This window comes from Protopterus annectens, chromosome 16.part0, assembly GCF_019279795.1.
Source record: "Protopterus annectens isolate FY-2018-M chromosome 16.part0, PAN1.0, whole genome shotgun sequence".
In the NCBI taxonomy this organism is placed as follows: domain Eukaryota; kingdom Metazoa; phylum Chordata; order Ceratodontiformes; family Protopteridae; genus Protopterus; species Protopterus annectens.
The window spans coordinates 252,521,848-252,537,776 of record NC_056750.1 but is presented as its reverse complement, the minus strand read 5'-3'; the positions used below and the strand labels follow the sequence as shown (position 1 = coordinate 252,537,776).

At 39.0% G+C, this 15,929-nt stretch overlaps 1 protein-coding gene across 1 annotated transcript in view; it reads right to left on the bottom strand.

Moving 5' to 3' along the window:
* LOC122790742 (protein-glutamine gamma-glutamyltransferase K-like) overlaps positions 1-15,547 on the bottom strand; it is a 134,374-nt gene extending 118,827 nt beyond the window's left edge. Inside the window, exon 1 of the mRNA XM_044058336.1 lies at positions 15,372-15,547. The gene's annotated coding sequence lies outside the window, so the exon portion shown is untranslated. The remainder of the gene's footprint in view (positions 1-15,371) is intronic.
* Positions 15,548-15,929: the final 382 nt, after the last annotated feature.

Sequence of the window (15,929 nt, the reverse complement as noted above, 5' to 3'; positions counted from 1 at the left end):
CAGGGGCAGGTTATTAGTGTGTTTACAAGATTTGTAAAGCTGTGTCGTTCGGAAAAAAACCAACACAGTGTGCAAGCAACATGGTACCTATGGCTGAACCTGCAGGTACTGTATTCATTAGTATTCCTGCCTGCTGTGCAATGACACAGCAGTTACAGATATTTATGCAGAATCTTTGTCTGTATCCTAGCATACTACATATGGAATACAGTATCTGTGGCTGTGTAGGTACCATATTTACTATCATCACTCCAGCATGGTGTACAGGGAACATAGCATCTATGAGCATGACTGCAGGTACTCTGTCAGTATCTCAGCATGCTGTGAAGGTGAACATAACATCTACAGATGGTCCTGCTGGCACTGTACCTCTCTGTATCCCAGTATGGTGTGCAGAGAACATAATATCCATAAACATGCATGCAGGTACTCTGTCTGTCAGTATCTCAGTATGTAGTGAAGGGGAACATAACATCTATAGATGTGCATGCAGGTATTCTGTCAGTATCCCAGCATGGAGGGCAGGAAATGTGATATCTACAGGTGTGCCTGCAGGTATTCTGTCAGTATCCCAGCATGGAGGGCAGGGAATGTGATATCTACAGGTGTGCATCCAGGTATTCTGCCAGTATCCCAGCATGGAGTGCAGGGAACGTGACATCTACAGATGTGTCTGCAGATATTCTGCCTCTCAGTATCCCAGCATAGTGTGCAGGGGGTGCACGCAATTGCTGTACTTCTCAGTATCCCAGTATGGTGTGCAGAGAACATGACATCTACAGATGTGCATGCAGTTACTGTATCATTCAGTATCCCAGTATGATGTGCAGGGAATATGACATCTACAGATGTGCATGCAGTTACTATATCATTCAGTATCCCAGTATGCTGTGCAGGGAACATGACATCTACAGATGTGCATGCAGTTACTGTATCATTCAGTATCCCAGTATGGTGTACAGGGAACATGACATCTACAGATGTGCATGCAGTTACTGTATCATTCAGTATCCCAGTATGATGTGCAGGGAACATGACATCTACAGATGTGCATGCAGTTACTATATCATTCAGTATCCCAGTATGGTGTACAGGGAACATGACATCTACAGATGTGCATGCAGTTACTATATCATTCAGTATCCCAGTATGATGTGCAGGGAGCATGACATCTACAGATGTGCATGCAGTTACTATATCATTCAGTATCCCAGTATGGTGTACAGGGAACATGGCATCTACAGATGTGCATGCAGTTACTGTATCATTCAGTATCCCAGTATGGTGTGCAGGGAACATGACATGTATAGACATTCATGCAGGTACTTTACCTGTCAGTTATGTCAGCATGCTGTGAAGGGAACATAACATCTACAGATGTGCCTGCAGGTATTGCACATCTCAGTATCCCTGTATGGTCTGAACAGAACTTAAGATTTATAGACATGCATTTATATAGTCTATTTGTCAGTGTCCCATCATGTTGTGGAGGAAACATGACACCTATAGATAAAAAAATAAATAAATAAATAACAGGGATGATTTTGTTGCTTATTGGAAGCGAAAAGGTTTAAAGCATTGAAGGGGTTAATTTTTTGAATGTTATGCAATATGTGATTGGTGCATTAGTAGTTTAAATTCGTTGGCTTGTCTGAATAGCATTATTCAGTCTGAAGAAGTCACAGTTGGTGATGAAAGCTTTCACTGTTTAATGTGTTTATGAATTAAACGTCTTTTTGGGAATCCATCACATGCTTTTATTTTTTATTTTGTTTATCTGGAACGTTGTAGTATTTTTTTATATACCTATAGATATGCCTGAAGGTCCTCCACCTGTAAGCATTCTAGATGACGTGCAGGAAGCATGATCTCTAGGGATGATCCTGCAGGCACTTTGCCAGTATCTAAGCTGTGCACAGAACATGGTATCTATGGACATACCTGCAAACATTATACATCAGTAGCATGATGTGGAAGGACCATGGCACATGTAAAAGTACCTGCAAAGCACTGTATCTGTCAGTATCTAAGCATGCAGGAAACATGTTACCCACAGGTTTACATCTAGACACTTCATCTGTTAGTATTCCAGCATGGCATGTGGAGAATTGTGTGCTGTTGGTGTTAACTAGATACACTGCAAATAACAGCAGCTCTCAAGACTTTTGAGGGAGCTTTATTTTGTCTGTGAAGAGACACATGAGTTCATTAATCTAACAAATCTGCGAACATCCACATGTGGTGCTAAGGAGGAAATATATTTAATTTTAGGCAAATTCTAGGGTTTTATTAAACAGCAAAAAGCATGGCACACCAAGGGGGTTTGTACTATGGTTGTTTTGATTTCAATGTCTCGAATTTCTGGAATGAGTGCCTACCTTTCTGCTGATGACACAATTTAATAAAACAAGTTAACAAGTTTAAGTCACAATAAAGAACAGAAAATATGAAAAGGGGACTTGTAAGATTGAAGGGATGATTTAAAATACGGTAGCTTAAATTCTATTCAGAATTATGCATTTGGTAGTAAAAGAACACAATAAAACAAAAAGAAGGATGCAGTATCTAAAGCAGTAACAATACAAGAAACAAACTGTGGTGTAGAAATATCACATGAAATAAAGGTAAGCAGCGAGGAATGCTGAAGCCATGCAATAAATGAAAAATGTTATTTATCCACTACAGAGGCAATTGGTAAGATGGGATTCTCAAATAAGGGCATAAATCAATCAGTGGGAGTTCAGAAAAGGGCAATATAAAGGATGCACATTCTGTAGTAGAAGCCCTATAATAATAAAACAGAAGACCTTGCCACGAACGGTCTTAAAGGAAGACGGCAAAGGTGGATATGACAGTACCTTTTAAGTACCTGAACCAAACTGATAAAAGGTAAATGGATGCAGTATAAAAAAAAAAAGAAACAGTGCAAACCCCAAAGCAATGGCAATATTTAAGAATGCATTTTGGCACACATAAGATAATTTTTATGACAGGTGGGAAAAACAAGCTATTGCTTAAATGTATTTTCAGCATATCTAATAATTTGGAAGTGGGCACCGTAGATAAGCAAAGGGGGGTCTTTCATGTCTTGACAGCAGTTACTGTTCTATGTACCTACAGGACAGCCTGGCATACAGACTAGGATCTAAATGAAAGACCGGATGTTATCTGCTCTCATCCTTACCAAGAGAAAATGTCATAATGGATTTGGGGGTAACACAAATGTTTCCATGGAAACTAAATAAACTGGTTAAGAACAGTATATAACAAGCATTGAAGTTGGCAATGGGAGAGGGGCATTCTGTTTTGTAGAAGCTAAAGCTTGGAGAATTTCAGTAAATAATGCAGATTGTGCAGGAAGGTCTGTGTTTAAAGCAACATCCTAAATATTTTAGAAAAGCATGAACTACTGCTGTAGCTGAAAATGAACAATTTTAGAAAACCGAGGCTTAATTATTATTGCTCCATAAAAAGCATAGATCTCAGAAAACTACCCCACTGTTTAAAAGACTGATATGGGACTGATTAATGTTGACATTATATGCTAATATTGTTAAAAACAAATATCAAACATTGTAAATATTTTACAATGAAAATAACTGACATTGGTGCTGTTTTCTGATACTCTTGAGTGCACTTTTACTCATTCAAACTAAGTGATTTCTGAGTTAGATGCTACACTTGAACAGATCCCCAGGACCTTAACTCTTTATTTTTAACATTTTTCAGTTTATTTCTACCTTAGCAATTATAGCAGTGATTTTCAGCCTACTTAGGTATTCACTTGTAGATTTATACACATGTTCATTAATATTATATGTTTTTTTTACACATGAACCTGACAAAATATTTATTTGGCACAAAAGCGATCTTATAAGTACTAATATTTATTCTAATATATGTCCAGCAGTAGATCTTTTTGTTAGTTAATTAGTTACTCATTTTGTTAGTGAGTTAGTTTATTAATTAATAAAGTTTGGATTAGTAGGTTAGCCTTAATAAGCTGTTCTTATATTATATATTTTAATTTGTCTCTTTTTAGTTTAAGTTCTAAGATAGCACTGTCTCAGTTTACACTATGGTGTTAAGGGGGAAGGGGGACTTGGTTAAAGGATTACTTTTATTGCTCTTAACAGACCCGCCCTCTATAACCACTCCCTTGCTACAAATAACCTGATTATATATAAATAACGAATGTTTTTGATACTTCTCATTATACTCAACTAGGATCGCTTGTTTGTGTGTTTCGATAAAGGAAATTCCATTTTTAACTCATCTGTGGACTACCTACTATTTTCTGTTTATTATTTTACAGTATATATTTTACATCTCAATTTTTATTAGTGAACTAGGTGCAAAACATAATTCAAGGAGTGAACTTCACACCCTCCACGCTGCAAAGTTTCTTCTTGGTTTATTTTTGACCTAGTATAGGGTGCCATACTGGGATTTCTGAGATTTCGAGGGATACCACGGATTTTTCTTTTTTGTAAATACTGTATTTTTGAGCTTTGATTCATACCGTGTGAAGCACTCATAATAAGAGGTTTTGAAATTAACACAAACTCTTACATTTCTCAGAAGTGGTTTTGTGTGCAGTCTGTCATCTGCTGTTCAGTGATTTACTTTGTTTATTCTGGAAGTAAGTCAGCAGCATTCGTAAACTGGGATAAGTAACATACAATTACAAATGAAATAAGAACATTTTAAAGAGTGCTACACTTAGCTGCACCTTTACCCCACACACACACTGCAGGACAGGGACAAGCCTCAAACTCTCAGGATGTGGTAGAGAGGGAACATTTAGTGGCATACTTTCATAAACAAAAAGGAGAGTCTCCAATGCTTTCAGAAGGGATGCCTCTAATTAGACTATTGGAGGACTATAGGAGTGGTAACAGAAACATGTTATACAAGAACAGATACAAAAAATGGTAACAGGGCAGTGGTTGCTCAAAAAATAAATACATTCATGCATATGTAGGCATACATATGTATATATACACATACATGTAAATGATTATATAATGAAATATTGAAAGCAAATACTGCTGAAACTCACACACTACAAAAAAAAACACACTGAAAACACACATGCAGCTGGCCAAAAAATAAATAAATAAATAAATAAAACTAAAACACACTATAACACCTATACATAAACCAGTGAACACCTAACCCTACCTAAAACAAATAAATTCTCACCAGAAAATCATTAAACAGAGATACTTAGAACTCATGCACGCACCAAACTCCAAGTCATATTTAGGAATCCAGCAAGATTCAAAATAACCCAAACTATTATTAGCTTCATGAAATTTTAATAGAGAAAACAATACACACACACACACACACACACACACACACACACACACACACACACACACACACACACACACACACACACACACACACGTACACCTGCGTGCATGCATTGTCAATACCATACAAAAGTCATATTTTGCATGGGGACAGGCATACTCCCCAACATAGGGATTTTGCCTACATACCTTATAACTTATACATTCCATGACTGCATATATTCCACCAGAAAGCAAACACTGTCACAATACATAAGTCAATTATCTGTGCATTGCTAACACTAGTCTAACTGACCTACATTTGTTAACTACAGACAGAGAAAAACACTCTTAGATATATAGCTAGCTATATAGGTATGTACAGTATATACATTCACACACATATAGTCAACAGCTGACCACAGATATGTTATGTGATTAAAAGTCATATCTACACCAAAATCATCATACATTCTGGGCTGAACTGGAAAACAATTTATGCTCAAGTCAAGATACTGCCCCAAAGAAGTGAGATGATCCAGCCTGATTGTGACTCCTAAAGAAGGCTTGCGCTCCTCATATGCAAATAAGGAAACATGCCAGTCCTTTTGGTCTACTCTCAGCTACTCCACTTGATCAAACAAAGTGAACTGAGATGCTAAGTGGAACCACAACAGATGCAGAAATTAGAAGAGCACATCTGAAGCAGAAGGTGTACTGAAGGCTATCATATATGGGATATGTTGTAGTCCATCATCACAGATAGAGTTGCTGAAAAACTATCTCAGAGAAAGGCCATAAGGATAATGTTACATTACATAGGGAGCTGTAATCCTTGCAGTATGTAGCTTCTAGAACCATATATGTATTGTAAATCTGTCTTTTAGCCCTGCCATATATGCATATATATTTATATCTGTGTATATGTGTGTATATATGCATACACACATTCATGGTATGAAAGTCCCATTGAATACTTCTGTTGTGTACCCAATGTATCTACATAAAAGAGACAATTGTTACCTACAGTCATTATACCTTGGGCTATGTTATGTTTAATTAGATGCAATTCCATAAAAACCCTAACTGTATGGAAGTGCTAAGAAAAATAGTTAAAAAAACTTCTGTAACACAGGGACAAGCTCCCCCCATATTTTTCAAATGTAGGAAGGGTTTATACCTTTCATCCTCTTACTTAATATAATCATTTCAAAGCTAGCAAAGAAGTTTTGTGGAAATGGGCCTTCATTGAGTCAGGACAGATGTAAATGAATAACTAACCCCATACATGTACAGCAAATTCCTACTACTGCAACATCAGATATATGCAGGAGCAATAGTATCACATAACTGGGCTGTCTGAATATATCTCTTTATCTGTAATGTAATACATAACATAACGTTAGGGATTAGACGTCCTGATACATAGCATTACAAACACACAAGCAACAAATTTGTGAACAGGTGGTCCCACCTCAACTGATCAAAAGCTTTTTCGGCATCTGAACTGAACATAAGGTATGCCTCTTATTTAGTATTTAAATATTCTACTATGATTAATGTTGCTCTGATGTTATTAAACATGTGTCTCCCTTTTACAAAGCCACACCGATCCCGGTAAACAATTCTGGGCAATATTATGTGCAACCTTCATATCCAGAGCACCCTGAAGATTTAATGATCTTCAGAGAGTAGGGACACTGGTCTACATGATGACATCTTCGGCATGGGAATATTTGTGTTAACAATCACCACAGTAGTTACAACTAACATGATGCTAGAAGCCTTTGCTCTTCTCATTCCTTCCTGCAGACCTCTAATGACGGCCTCTGCATCTCCTCTGTTCTGCAGAACTCTAATGACCATCTCTGCATCTCCTCTGTTCTGCAGACCTCTACTGACTGTCTCGGCATCGCTTCTGTCCTGCAGACCTATAATGACATGTCCTCTGTCATGTAATCATAACCTCCACAGGAAATCCATCAGTTCCAGGGGATTTGGTAGTTTCAGGAATCATATCATTATATAAACTTCCCTAGGTGAACCTGGAGCAGATGATCGCTGCATACAACAATGTTTGTTTATCACTGTAGTGTTATAGTACCAGAGCACACCGACAGTGGGGGATGGAGCAATGCTTCCATGCATTGTTGTGCTTATCCATATCTGTCTATAGTGGCTGTATGGTCTGCCCAGGTTCAGCATCAGGATTCTCACAATTCCTTCAGAATGTGGGTTATCATGCCTGTAGACTGACTTTGCATCATTGCTCACTCAGTGGTAGAGCAGCATTTGACTTCACTTGAGTAATGCTGTACATATTGTGATTCATTTGTATTGAATATTGTAGTTAGGACAGCACCATTTCTGTTGGTAGAGAAATGCACACAGCTCTGTACCAGAGTCATGCTAAAATAACTCCTCCCACTGCCTCATGTCTATGCAGGGGGTGGTGCTCTTTGAAGGTCAAGACAGCCATTCAGTCTGGGTGAGCCTGCTCGGTTATGCTGCCCCTGCTCTTTACTTATTATTTATTTATATTATTTGCAGTTTGTTAACCGGGAAAGTCTATTGGGCCAAAATTAGCCCGTTTTCAATGGAGGCCCAGGAAGAAAAGCTCCATATACAATTATAATATCAACAAAGTTAACAAGTACAATACAATATTCAAAAACTACTAAAACAAATTAACATAGAAGACAGAATAATAACATTTGAGCAAGGTGTTGTAACAAAGCATTCAATGAAATTAAAACATAAGTATTTTGGAGTACATAAGTATAATTTGGAGTGAAGGCATTTATGCACTCAAAGTTTCATGAGGTGAGAGGTAGAAAGAGTTAGAGGAAGAGAGAAGAACAGTGAAAGGTGAATAGGCTGAGTTATGAGAAAGGAAAAAAGGGGAGAGGGAGTGGAAATGAAATGAAGGGAGTCACTAGGGTGAGTTATGAGAAAGGAAAAAGGGAGAGGGAGTGGAAATGAAATGAAGGGAGTCACTAGGGTGAGTTATGAGAAAGGAAAAAGGGAGAGGTAGTGGAAATGAAATGAAGGGAGTCACTAGGGTGAGTTATGAGAAAGGATAAAAGGGAGAGGGAGTGGAAATGAAATGAAGGGAGTCACTCAGCTGAGCTATGATAAAGGAAAAAAGAGAGAGGGAGTGGAAATGAAATGAAGGGAGTCACTAGGGTGAGCTATGATAAAGGAAAAAGGGAGAGGGAGTGGGAATGACATGAAGGGAGTCACTAGGGTGAGTTATGAGAAAGGAAAAAGGGAGAGGGAGTGGAAATGAAATGAAGGGAGTCACTAGGGTGAGTTATGAGAGGAGAAAGGGGAGAGGGAGTGGAAATGAAATGAAGGAGTCACTAGGGTGAGTTATGAGAAAGGAAAAAGGGAGAGGGAGTGGAAATGAAATGAAGGGAGTCACTAGGGTGAGTTATGAGAAAGGAAAAAGGGAGAGGTAGTGGAAATGAAATGAAGGGAGTCACTAGGGTGAGTTATGAGAAAGGATAAAGGGAGAGGGAGTGGAAATGAAATGAAGGGAGTCACTAGGGTGAGCTATGATAAAGGAAAAAGGGAGAGGGAGTGGGAATGACATGAAGGGAGTCACTAGGGTGAGTTATAAAAGGAGGAGTGGAAATGAAATGAAGTAGTGATTAGGGTGAGTTAAGAAAAGGAAAAAGGGTGAGGGAGTGGAAATGAAATGAAGGGAGTCACTAGGGTGAGTTATGAGAAAGGAGAAAAGGGAGAGGGAGTGGAAATGAAATGAAGGGAGTCACTAGGGTGAGTTATGAAAAGGAAAAAGGGAGAGGGAAATGAAATGAAGGGAGTCACTAGGGTGAGTTATAAGAAAGGAAAAAAGGAGAGGGAGTGGAAATGAAATGAAGGGAGTCACTAGGGTGAGTTATGAAAAGGAAAAAGGGAGAGGGAGTGGAAATGAAACGAGAGGAGTCACTAGGGTGAGTTATGAGAGGAGAAAGGGGAGAGGGAGTGGAAATGAAATGAAGGGAGTCACTAGGGTGAGTTATGAGAGGAGAAAGGGGAGAGGGAGTGGAAATGAAATGAAGGGAGTCACTAGGGTGAGTTATGAAAAAGGGAAAAGGGAGAGGGAGTGGAAATGAAATGAAGGGAGTCACTAGGGTGAGTTATGAGAAAGGAGAGGGAAATGAAATGAAGGGACTCACTGGGGTGAGTTATGAGAAAGGAGGAAAGGGAGACGGTGTGGAAATGAAATGAAGGGAGTCACTAGGCTGAGTTATGAGAAAGGAGGAAACGGAGAGGGAGTGGAAATTAAATGAAGGGAATCACTAGGGTGAGTTACGAGAAAGGAACAGAGGGAGTGGAAATGAAATAAAGGGAGTCAGTAGGGTGAGTTACGAGAAAGGAAAAAAGGGAGAGGGAGTGGAAATGAAATGAAGGGAGTCACTAGGGGGAGTTATGAGAAAGGAGAAAAGGGAGAGGGAGTGGGAATGAAATGAAGGGACTCACTGGGGTGAGTTATGAGAAAGGAAATATGGAAATTAACTGAAGGGAGTCACTAGGGTGAGTTATGAGAAAGAAAAAAGGGAGGAGGAGTGGGAACGAAATGAAGGGAGTCACTAGGGGTCGTTATGAGAAAGGAGAAAATGGAGAGGGAGTGGGAATGAAATGAAGGGACTCACTGGGGTGAGTTATGAGAAAGGAAATATGGAGACGAAGTGGAAATGAAATGAAGGGAGTCACTAGGGTGAGTTATGAGAAAGAAAAAAGGGAGACAGAGTGGGAATGAAATGAAGGGACTCACTAGGGTGAGTTCTGAGAAAGGAGGAAAGGAGGGAAAAAAAAGGATGAGGGAGCAGAAATGATATAGAGGGAGTCAGGTTTGGTGAGGTGAGAGTATAAGCATTCCCAGTGAGAATAGAGATGGGGATGGAGCATGGTCTTGAAGGCAGAGTGGTTTTGGATAATTCAAATGTGGGGGGGGGGTGAGTTCCATAGATGAGCGAGGGAGAAAGACAGGAGAAATTACCCACGTGCACTTAAGGGTTTGTACACTTCAAGGAAGTTCTGGTTACTGGACCTGAGTAGTCTGTCAGGATGATGCAAGGTGAGTATGTAGGAGAGGGAAGGGCAGTTAAAGGGTTTGAAAATGAGTTTGTGAGCAATTAACAGTTGAATGTAAGAGAAATAGTGGGAGAGTTCCAGCCAGTTCAAGGAGTGGAGTGCATCACAGTGGTGGGAGGAGGATTTGGTCCCGGTAGCAAACTTAGAGATTTTATTGTAGCAGGATGATAGTTTTGACTTTAGGGAGGATTGAAGGTTGGTGAGGGGAGGGGCTCCATACAAGAGATTGAAGGTTGGTGAGGAGAGGGGCTCCATACAAGAGAGAGAGAGGGGATGAGGTAGGTAATGGAGAGTACATGTTTGGATGAAGGAGTGAGATAACGGCTGTGATGGTACAGCATTCCCAGCTTTTGGTGTGTTTTCTTAATACTAGTTTGTATATGAATGTCAAACTTTAAATGTTCATCAATGATAACACCTAGAAGTTTTGTATGGGAGACTCTTTCACTGGGAATCTTATTCTAACTGACTATGGAGAAGGAATTTTTATCTATAAAGGTGTTTTTAGATGGGGTAAAGATCATGATTTTCGTTTTGGATGCATTCAGAGCAAGATGATTATTCAGCATCCAAGATTCAGTACAAGAGAAGGCATCTTGTGTTAGTTGCATGTGTTTGGGGAGAGATTGAGCATAGCAAATTATAGTGGAATCATCTGCATATTGAACAAGTTTGGTATTAGGAATGCATTGATGAAAATTATTAATGAAGATGTTAGAAAGTAAGGGGCCCAGTACTGAGCCTTATGGAACTCCTGTTGGAGTGTGAAGGAAGGAAGAGGTACTGTTGCTCCACTTGATGGCTTGTTGTCTATTAGAAAGGTAACTGGAAAAACAGTTAATAGAGGAGGGGAAGAGAGAGTTTGGACAACAGAAGGTTGTGGGAAACAGTATCAAAGGCCTTTGATAAGTCTAGGAGAAGGGGAGATACAATGTTGCCAGAGTCTTGGGCGTGGTTGATGATGTCGAGGAATGAGAGAAGGACATTGGTAGTACTATGTCCAGGTCTAAATCCATGTTGAGTTGGAGAAATAAGTTGATTTTCTAGGAGGTAGGGAAAGAGTTGCAAGTGTATGCATTTTTCAAGGATTTTTGAGATAGGGGACAGGATGCCTATAGGACGGAAGTTGGAGATTTCAGTACTGCTGCCTCCTTTGTGGAGGGGGATAATGAACTCTTTCTTCCAGAGGAGGGGTACATAGGATTATTGGACTGAATGGTTGATAAGTATGGTGATGGGAAGGGCTATGCCATTGACAGCCAGCTTGAGAAAGTTAGATGGAAGGTTGTCTAGGGCATGAGAGCATGGTTTTAGTTTTAGTAGAAGTTTTGTTATGGTATGTAGAGAGACAGGTTGCATGGTAAAGGGGGGGGGATGAGTAGTGTTGATGTCAGTGGGACCAGAGTTGAGGGTGGAGTAGAAGTGTTATTGGAGAATGATGTGGTGAGCTTGGCTATTGAATCAATAAAGAAAGAGTTGAATTGGGTAGCTAAGATATGATCTGGAGAGTTAGGGCCAGGGCAAGGACTGTCTTTTTGCCAGGAGAGAGGAGAGCAGATATACTGTACCAAAAGTTTTTGGGGTTGGATCTATGATTGTTTTGAAGCTTCGAGTAGTAGGACTTTCAACCTAAAGCAATTTGTTTTTTCACTTTATTATGAAATTGCTTATACGAAGTAAGGGTGTGAGGTGTTTTAGATTGGTAATGCTTCCAAGATTTATCTTGGAGATGCATGAGTGTAATAGTTGCTTTACTTAGCCAAGGGGTGGATTTGGTTTTAATTCTTTTAATTCTGGGGGGAGTGATGCTATCTAGTAGTTTATTGAATGTAGTATTGAAGTATGTAACAACTTCGTCAAGAGGGAGGGTTTTTACAGGGTTCCAGTTCATATGTTTTAGTGAGTCAGAGAAAACTAGAGGGTTGAAGTTTTTTAGGGTATGAGCTGTGATGTAGTTGTGGTGAAGATGGAGGGAGGATGGTGACCGATGAGCAAGGGCAGGGAGATGATCGCTGAGGGAGTCGGGTAGGGTGCCGTTGTCAGAAATGGAGTTGGGGTGAGAAACTAATATTCAGTCCAGAATACTACTGGCGTTGTTATCTTTATTAAATTTGGTAGGAGAGGTAATTATTTGGGTGTAGTTGTATAGATTTATATTCTGAGGTGTTGTAGGTGATTGAATAGAAGTCCAGTTTATATTTATATCACCTAGGAGTATAGTTTCATTACTTATATTGGATGAAAACCAAGAGAGGATATCTTCAAGAATGGGGATGTTATTTCCTGGTAGAATATAAAGGGCAGCTATACATATGCTTTTATGGTTATTAATTTTTAGGAAGGCCAGTGTTAGTTCATCTGTTCTGAATTGGGGTATAGGCTTGTTAAAGGGTGTCACTGTTAGGGAGGAGGAGTAAAATAGGGCTACTCCACCACCTTTCTTTAGAGTTCTGTCATTTTTTATGATCTTGTAGCTGGGAGGGATAATTTCGGAATCTTTTATGTGGGATTTTAGCTATAGTTCAATGACAGACAGAATGTCAGGGTGGTAATTGGATAGTCAGGCATGAAGGGTAGGAAGTTTATTGCTTATCTTTGCCCTGCCTACACTAAGTGCTAAGACTGTAAAAAATAATTTTGAAAAATTTCATCACCACTCTTTTCTCCTAATGCTTGTCACTCCCTTCTTACAAAAACAAAAAGATTAATTTAAAACAAAACACAAGAGAACTGTATACAGTGGATATAAAATGTGTACACCCCTGTTAAAATGCCAGATTTTTGTGATATAAAAAAATGAGACCACAATAAATCATTTCAAAACTTTTCCCACCTTTAATGTGACCTATAACCTGTACAATTGAATTGAGAATCAAACAAATCTATTAAGTGAAAAAAAATATAAAAAATAAAAACGTACAATAAGCTAGTTGCATAAGTGTGCACACCCTTAAACTAATACTTTGTTGAAGCACCTTTTGATTTAATTACAGCATTCGGTCTTCTTGGGTACACACCTGCTATCACTTAAAGAGACTCTGATTAACCCCAAATAAAATTCAGCTGTCCTAGTAGGATTTTCCTGACATTTACTCAGTTGCCTGCGACAGCAAAAGCCATTGTTTACAGAGAGCTTAGAAAGCATCAAAGAGATCTCATTTTTGAAAGGTATCAGTCATTCATATATCAGTACTCATATGCAGTACAAGCACAGTATCTCATCAATGGTGCAGGACAGTATAGCAGAGGACACTGACACTCATACACATGGAAACCAGCAGCAGATATAGATTTACTATATAATCAGTATCACGAGCCAATACAGAGACGAAGAACAGTTAAATAGCAATATCACACCATAAACACAGTGCAGTGCAGTTTTTGCTAATGGCACATTACAGTGCTTTTGAGAAATGCCTTTTGTTTAGTGAATGCAAACTTCATTTGTAGGAGAAAGTATAGGAGCACTGTACTAGCTAACAGTTAATTATAGGCCCAGAGCAAAGCATGGGACTGTTTCAAGAGCCATCTTAAGTGTTGCCCAGCAACGTGGGTGGCAGAGTGTCCTAATACACGGGGCCCCATAAGCAGCCAGCAAGCCCAGAGAGGTATACTCAGTAGGCGGAATATAAGTTCAGCCAGAAAGAACAGGTACACACAAACTATAACAGTGTACTTCAGAAGCTGGGGGGGGGGGGCTCATTTGTCACTGGGGTAGAGCTGCCTTGCAAAAAAATATAGCTGTCAAAACAAAGTAGTACTTACTCCACAAAACTATCAGTGATAGACCAATATTATTACTAACACTTAAAAAGAGATGTGTTGCTGTGTATGTGCGCGCGCGTGTGTTTTGGGGGATGGGGGCAACATGCAATCTATGCACCTCAGAAAGCTAACAAAAACATCAGGACTAAGTAAAGTTCCTCTAATTCAGATTGTAATGGGCTGTCAAGGTCACAATGTGCTGCTGGATAAATTGAGTGGTATACCCAGTTTGCAGAGATTATTGGCAGGTTAAAGATTAATTGCAGTCTGTTCTGGTTCCTTAAACAGTGGATGTAATGGCAAAAGGATACAGATTTTTCACCCTCAGACAAATATATTGCACTTACAGATCATTATAGGAGGTGTTTTTATATTTGATAACAAGTGTAAGGCACAAATTCCCATGGACCTTTTTGAGACTCAACTTCATTAAGTAACTTGTTCAGACTTACACAGCAGGAAAGAGGCTGGTGGCATCAAACCCAGAACTACAGGGAGCAACATGCTGCAAGCACATAACATTAATACTCTGCATTAGCAGCTAGACATGATTTTAAAAACTAAATTCAGAGAACAGCTACTACCCTTGACAAGCCTCCTGATTGTGCAGTACATGCTACGTGTACGAGTTAGAAGTATTAATCTGCTAGCCCCACTTCTTCATTTACTACCATTTCTATTTCAGTTGTTTTGTTTTTTTGTACTTGATCTAGTGAAATATTTTCCATGCACACCTGCAAACTTTAAACTAAGTAAGAAAGCAGGGCAGCCTATTTTGCATTTGCCAAATGCTGAACCATTGAGTGGTCTTTCCATTTGTTTACTTGTTTACTTTATTTCTGACCCATAGCATCACAACGATTGCCTCATCTGTTTCTTCCACTAGGTTTCCTTTTCTAGACTATGTTCCTTGTAGAACATGTGCCACTACATAAAATATGTGCAGACAATTCGCACTACTCAGCACATATTTGTTATATGCTAACATGCTAAAATTAAAAATACAAAAAAATGTTCAACGATTTTTATTTTGGTATAGCCCATATACTACCTGTTATTTTTTAGTGCATTAGAATGCCTCTCAGTTATTCAAAAGTCTGTGGATATCACTTTCTGAATAAATTCTTCTTCTTAAAATAATTAAAATATTGTTCTAGTTTTCTCCAGCATTGTCTCATTTATAAAATATATTAATAATGTACTTACTTGCTGAGTGAGCCTTACAGTAGTGTTTAGAAAAGCAGAACTTGTTAACCACGAAAAAACTGTATGAATGTAGTTCAGCTGGGCTCCTTTTTTCTTTTCTACTTGATTATATGTCCTTCTTTTTTTGAGTTCACGTCTGACAGTTTTCTGAAACTGTTTTCTTTTAAGACCAGTCTGTGAATGGAATAAAGGAGTGGTCTGTCAACTCAGACCCACCCACCTCCCCTTGATGACATACACCCAAGTGCATTTAACTGAATGCCAAAAAAAAAACTTTTTGGCAAAAGCCGATTGCAACATGATCTGCGTAACACAGAACAGACGTGCATGCAGGAGTGGCTATGGTACTGTTATAAGTTGTGTGCAGGACAGCACACACCTCAGATTAAGAGTGAATTAGAATATGCTGTTTAATGCCACTGAAAATGCACATACTTACAGAGCTGGAATGCACAAACTCCTCTTGTGTTGCTATTAATGCTATTTCACCTTTGGGATGGGTATTGCACCTTTTGTTCACTGGTTGAAATATGTGCTACAGTAAGCAAAAAATTATGA